This window comes from Procambarus clarkii, chromosome 13 (assembly GCF_040958095.1).
Source record: "Procambarus clarkii isolate CNS0578487 chromosome 13, FALCON_Pclarkii_2.0, whole genome shotgun sequence".
NCBI classification, from domain to species: domain Eukaryota; kingdom Metazoa; phylum Arthropoda; class Malacostraca; order Decapoda; family Cambaridae; genus Procambarus; species Procambarus clarkii.
The window spans coordinates 49,354,458-49,362,116 of NC_091162.1; positions in this window are offsets into that span (position 1 = coordinate 49,354,458).

A 7,659-nucleotide genomic window follows, 5' to 3' on the forward strand; every position below is an offset into this window, starting at 1 on the left:
AACAAGGATGGAAATGGAAACGTATAGGAAGACTTTTAGAGTCTCACTCTAGGGTTAGGAAAATGGTCAAATACGAGCAATTATCTTTCCCTCTCTCATGGGAGGATATCTCTAAATTGGAAAATAGGAATAAACTCTCCATTTTTTTGTATTCAATTCACAAACATACAGACGCTGCCTATCACGTCTCTCTTTGTCGTCGAGGTAGCAGACAGTACTCAGACATAGTTCCATTATTATTATTGGGGGAGTCTCATGTAAGTCTTATTAAAGACTTAAATAAGTTTTTGCGGAACTTTACCCGCAGCCACAGGCGAAAGACAGTCTTCTGTAGAAGCTGTCTTTCTGAATATCAAAATTCTAGTGAGCTGTCTCACCATTCTGTTTCCTGCGACATCACGCAGAAAATGATTTATCCCCAGGAGGGGGACACCCTTCATTTTAAAAATACAGGGAAAGGTTACCCCCCTTCCCATGTAGCTTATTTCGATTTCGAGAGTGTCCTAAGCACTGAGGATTGTCTAGGTTCTGTTACAGCCATACATAGGCCTATAGCATACAGCTATATAATTGTTGATAGGAACCACTCCGTCATTGATAAATTTACTTATTTTGGGGGGGACAGCGTCACTCATTTCATGGAGCGAGTTGCCACCAAATGGGAAATTATCAGATCCACCCTACCCAAATATGAAATAGACATGTCTCTTGAGGATATGGTTCATTTTAGGAGACAGACTCACTGTCAGTTTTGTGAGGAGGTATTTACACCCACCAATTTCAAGGTTCAACATCATGATCACCTTAGGAAAAAACTCAATTGTATTGGAGCTCTATGTAATTACTGCAACCTTCGCCACAAGAATGCTCTAGAGAGTTTAGTCCTAATTGCCCACAATATGTCTTATGACATGGGCTTAATTTTGAGGGAGTTTGCCATGAGTTCAAATATTAGGAGCAATATCCTCATGAGGCAGGGGACTCAATATCTTAAGGTAGAAATAGGCATCCTTAAATTTCTTGATTCACTGGCTTTTATTACGGGCAGTCTTTGGTCCCTAGCAAAAACCCACATTGATTCAGGCAGCCCCTTAACATTCACTCACTCAATGATAGAAGGTTTACCCGAAGAGAGTCACCACCTACTCTTAAAGGGTAAGCAGTTTTTCCCTTATGAATATGCCACAAAAATCAGCTGCTTTAATGATGCAACACTCCCCCCTATTGAAATGTTTTACAGCTCCCTAAACAAATCAACCATCACTTTGGAAGAATATAGACATTCTAAATTAGTATGGGAGGCTACAGGATGTGAGTCATTAAAGGATTATCTCCTTATTTATTTAAGGTGTGATGTCGGTTTACTGGCTGACATTTTTACTCACCATAGGGTAATTCTAAATGATATATTTTCCTTAGAGATGACTCACTACTGTAGCCTTCCGGGTTACTCCTATGATTGCTTCTTGAAAAGTAGCAAAATATCGTTGGATTTAAGTGCAGATGTGACGTTGCACAATCTCATCACAAAACATACGAGGGGGTTTTACAACTGCAGTTAGGAGTTATGCCAGAGCTAACAACCGCTATGTCAACCCATCTTTTAACCCCCAGGAGGATAGATCTTCTTTCTTACTATACTTAGACTTCAACTCCCTTTACGGGAGTTGTATGACTAAGAATTTACCCTATGGTGGTCTAAGAAGGTTGTCATCTGATGAGATGAACTCCTTCATTAGCGAAGGGAAGATAATGACAGAACAGCCATTCTCTTCTAACAAAGGGTGCTGGCTATTAATTGACACCAAACACATAAGACCTGAAATAGCTAGACTAACAGACGATCTACCCCTTTGTTTACACCATAGGGGAATAAGTATGGAGGATATCTCACCATTTAGTAGGGGACTTCTGGAAACAAATAACATTACAAACCTCCCTAAAAAAAATATTAGGTTGGTAAAGGGATCATCTCCCCAAGAAACATTATTTCATATCTCTACACCTCTTACAGTTATTTATTGAGATAGGTCTTGAAGTAGGGGCTATTCATGCCATTTATGAGTTCCGCCAGTCTGATTTTATGGCAGAATTTGTTAACACCAACGTTAACAATAGAAATGCTTCCACCAGTAACGATAGGAAAACACTCTTCAAATTACTGACGAACAGTGTTTTTGGTAAAACACTACTGAACCCAGCCCGTTATGCCATTGACACCAAACTAGTGACTTCAGCTAGGGTCTTTTTACGAGAGGTGAAGAATCCTCGCTTTAAACGTATGGTGCATTTAGGTGACAATAAATTATTGTCTGTCAGTTCCAGACCATTCATTAAAATTACTCATCCTAATTACATTGGGTTCCAGATTCTTGAGCTAGCCTAATACAGTTTGTACCATTTTTGGTACAGGGTACTTAAGAACCACTATTCAGATAGGGCAGCACTGATATACAGCGATACAGACAGTTTCATCTTCAGTTAAATGACTGAAGATGTCTTTAACGAGATGGGGAAAGAACCCCTTAGATCATGGATCGATACCAGTAACTTCCCTGAAACTCACCCCTTGTATGATCCTTCTAAAAAGGGTGTTTTAGGTCTTTTAAAGTCAGAGGTTTCAGATAGACACATCCTTGAAGTTGTAGCTCTCAAGCCCAAAATGCATAGTTTGCTGTTGCACAACAATTCAAATTCCATTACCGCTAAGGGTATCCCCCGCGCTGTGCAAAGATCTTCAACTCATAGACATTTTAAAGAAACCCTTCACAGTAATGGAATAGTAAATACTTTTCAATACTACCAAATTAGGAATTTAGGAGGGCAAATGGTCACCACCCATAATACTAAGAGGGGTTTAAGTGCATTTGATGATAAATGCTATTACCTAAATAAATACAAAAGCCTAGGCTATGGTCATCTAGACATACCACCTGACCCCCACCCATCCACCTCAACCCAAGGGGTGACCGCTGGAAGTGAAAGTGATGACGTCATCGAGCCACAAGGGGAAGAAGGGCGACACCCTTCCAGTGAGAGTGAACGCTATGACGACAGTAGCCCCCTAGGAGAGGAAGAAGAACCACAACACCTCTTTCTCCCTCTGGATGATGACTCATCGTCATCATCACCCCAGGAGGGGGAGGAAGACCCCACAACAGACCTGTGGGCACGGAGGAGGGGTCTAATTAGACAATATTATGGGGGGGAATTAGATTACGACTACGTTTAAGCCACTATGTACTTTTGTTAATATATTGTATAAAACAAGTGTTATTTCTTTTCACCCACTTTTATTTTGAGTATATATATATCCTATATAGCTCCGGACATATATGCACATAGTCCTGGAGGGGCCATTCAGACTTGTTCGAATATATATATCCTTAATTAGTCCTATATAATGACGTAGTGTTTAAACGGAGATACCCAGTGTAAGTGAAATATGGCGGGGGCGCACCGTAGACTACAATTTGAGGTGGGTCTATCTGTCACCCCGCCTCTGATTCCATTGTCTGATAAGTGGGCCTATCTGGCTCCCCGCCTCTGATTCCATTGTCTGATAAGTACCCCCCCATTGTTTGTTAAGTGCCCCTATCTGGCTCAGAATATACTACTTACCTATCTTGCGGATGTTATACATAAGCACTGTTCGGTCCCTGATAGACTACGCAGCACCCGTTTTGTCTTACCCAGGCCAAGGCAGAATTAAAAAAATAGAGCTGATACAGAACGAGGCTATGAGGATTATTCTTGGATGTCAAAGAAATGCAATGATTGAAATAATGAGGTTACCTACCTTGAGGTTACCTTGAGGTGCTTCCGGGGCTTAGCGTCCCCACGGCCGGTCGTCGACCAGGCCTCCTGGTTGCCGGACTGATCAACCAGGCTGTTGGACGCGGCTGCTCGCAGCCTGACGTATGAGTCACAGCCTGGTTGATCAGGTATCCTTTGGAGGTGCTTATCCAGTTCTCTCTTGAACACTGTGAGGGGTCGGCCAGTTATGCCCCTTATGTGCAGTGGAAGCGTGTTGAATAGTCTCGGACCTCTGATGTTGATAGAGTTCTCTCTCAGAGTACCAGTTGCACCTCTGTTTTTCAACGGGGGTATTCTGCACATCCTGCCATGTCTTCTGGTCTAGTGATGTTATTTCTGTGTGCAGGTTTGGGACCAGCCCCTCTAATATTTTCCACGTGTAAATTATTATGTGCCTCTCCCGCCTGCGCTCAAGGGAGTACAGTTTTAGGCTCTTTAGTCGGTCCCAATAGTTTAGATGTTTTACTGAGTGGATTCTAGCAGTAAAGGATCTCTGCACGCTCTCCAGGTCAGTAATTTCTCCAGCTTTGAAAGGGGCTGTCATTGTGCAGCAGTACTCTACTCTAGAGAGCACAAGCGTTTTGAAAAGTATCATCATCGGTATGGCATCTCTAGTGTGAAAGGTTCTTGTTATCCAACCTGTCATTTTTCTTGCAGTTGTGACGGCTACTTTATTGTGTTCTTTAAAGGTAAGGTCTTCCGACATGAGTACACCCAGATCCTTTATATTGCCTTTTCGTTCTATGTTATGATTTGCCTGAGTTTTGTACGTGGTTTCCGTTTTTATATTTTCATTTTTTCCATAGCGCATGAGCTGGAACTTATCTTCGTTAAACACCATATTATTTTCTGTAGCCCATAGAAAGACCTGATCTACATCTGACTGGAGGTTCGCCGTGTCCTCTATGTTGCCTATTCTCATGAAGATCCTAGTGTCATCTGCAAAGGATGATACAATGCTATAGGTTGTGTTCTTGTCTATGTCCGAAATGAGGATGATAAAAAGTACTGGAGCAATCACAGTACCCCTGGGGAACTGAGCTCTTCACGGTTGATGGGCTGGATTTTATTTTGTTGACTATTACTCATTGGGTTCTGTTGGTCAGGAAATTGTAGATCCATCTGCCTATTTTTCCGGTAATTCCTTTTGAACGCATTTTATGTGCAATAACGTCATGCTCACATTTATCAAAAGCTTTTGCAAAATCTGTGTAAATTACATCCGCGTTTTGTTTGTCTTCCATAGCATCTAATGCCATATCATAGTGGTCCAGCAACTGCGACAGGCAAGAGCGCCCTGTTCTGAAACCATGTTGTCCGGGGTTATGGAGTTGCTGTGATTCCATGTATTTTGTGATTTTACTTCTTAGCACTCTCTCAAAATTTTTTATGATGTGCGATATAGTGCTATCGGTCTGTAATTTTTTGCCTCTGCCTTATTTCCTCCTTTATGAAGTGGTGCTATCTCTGCTGTTTTTAGTATATCAGGAATAACGCCAGTATCTAGGCTTTGTCTCCACAGAATGTGGAGGGCCTGCGATAGTGTATTTTTTACAGTTCTTTATGAATATGGAGTTCCAAGAATCCGGGCCTGGTGCAGAGTGCATAGGCATACTGTTTATGGCTTCTTCAAAATCCAGTGGGGATAGAGTGACGTCTGATATATGATTTGATGTTGGTATCGTATCCATGAAAAATTCATTTGGGTTATCAATCTTTAGTGTGTTTAATGGCTCGCTGAAAACAGAGTCGTACTGCGTCCTCAGTAGCTCGCTCATTTCTTTGTTGTCATCGGTGAAAGTTCCATCTCCCTTTCGCAGGGGCCCGATACTAGATGTGGTTTTTGATCTTGATTGTGCATAGGAGAAAAAATATTTCGGATTTCTTTCTATTTCACTGATGGCCTTTTGCTCTCTTTGCCTCTCCTGGGTTTTGTATGATTCTTGTAGCTTCCGTTCAATTGTTTCTATTTCTCTACCTAACCTTCTTCGCCGTTCTTGAGATAGGGTGTGACTCTCAAGTTGTTCCGCGATTCGTTTTCTTCGCCTATATAGGGAACGACGTTCCCGTTCCAATCTGCATCTGTTCCTCTTTTTTCTTAGAGGTATGCGGTTTGAACATATTTCTAGTGCTACTGAGCTTATTTTTTCCAGGCACTGGTTCAGGTTTGCATTTTCTAGTTGTTCTTCCCAGTTTATTTCTGTGAAGTCCTGGTTTATTTGCTCCCAGTTTATCTGTTTATTATTGAAGTTGAATTTGCTGAAATCTCCACCGGGAATCTGGACTGGTTTTGAAGGTCTACTCCCCATGGTTGTCATAACTTCAATTAAGTTGTGATCTGAGTAACAGGTATTTGTAATCATTATGTTCCTGGTCAATTCATCATTATTAGTGAAAATGAGGTCCAGCATGTTCTCCTTCCTAGTTGGTTCTACTATTTGCTGGTTTAAGGCAAACCTGTCGCACATCCATAGCAGGTCATTTGCATGTGCCTGTTCATTTAGGCTACTTCCTGGTATTCTTTCTGATATTACTGTATTAGCCAGGTGCTTCCATTTCAGGTGCCGTAGTGAGAATGGAATTAAATTTACAGAGTGTGTGTGATAGAGTCCGTGACATTAACACTAGAGTATCTATTCGTTTCATGCAGAGAAAAGGAGGGGATAAGCTGTTTGAGAGCGTTCAGATCTGCTTGAGTGACGTACACACTTCCAGGAAACTGAGGGAGACATGCTACACGAGGGGATTAGCTCATGACCTCAGGGAATACGATGTACTTGACTGCTGTAAACTCTCTCGACAGTGTAATAGGTCTGCTCCCTGGAAAGTACAGAAAATAAACGTCGAAATTGTACCCCTCAAGGTGAAAAAGATTCATCGTGAACCGGAACAATTACGGTGTTTGTATGGAAGCATGATATCTCGGTTACCAAGAGGCAACAGTTTACATGTATATTGCGACGGGTCGGTGGCGGAGGATGGCAGGGCAGGGTGTGGTGTCCTAATAAGAGAATATACGGAGTTTGGGACTGTGGACAGGATAATTGAACTCCGGCTTAGTAATTATATATCATCCACACAAGCTGAACTGCAGGCCATTCTGGCGTGTTTGGAGGAAGTACGTCATGACGACAAAAATGTTTTTGTATTTGTCGATAGCCGAGGAGCACTGGAGTCCTTAAACAGTCGAAACCCAGTCTTCATCTTCATAGTTGAGGATTGTAAGAGAAGAATAACTGAGATACAGCTGAAAGGTCATAGTGTGAAATTCACGTAGATTCCATCTCATGTTGGAATAGTGCTCAACAAGGTGGTGGATGATTTGGCCAAACGTGCCACATCAAAACCACAAGTTGACATTGAATGTGAATTCACAATGAGACAAATAAGAAGCAAAATCAGAAATATTCAGGCACAGGCAGGAGTGGAAAGGAGAGATATAATATATGAGAGAAGTCAAACCATGCAACACTACATGTATGTGAGTCAAAACACTCATTTCACTTATGGTAAAAGGAGAAATGCTTGGAGTGACTCTGTGTACATGCGGCTCAGGCTTGGGTACAAATATTACTGGGAATATGGGATAGGTGTTCATGATAATGACACGAAGTGTAAACTATGTGGTATGTTAAGGTATCACACCCTTGCCCATTATGTTCTTGATTGTCCGTTGATTAATGTATATAGAAACGCTAAGATAAGGACTGTTCCTGAACAAATAGCCTGGATGTGTCACAACGGAAAGGTTGATGATATTCTTGAGAGATATAAGAATTTTGCACCAAGACTGTAATATTTTGTTGAATTATCTGCATGTCTCTTGCAAATTGTCAATACAGT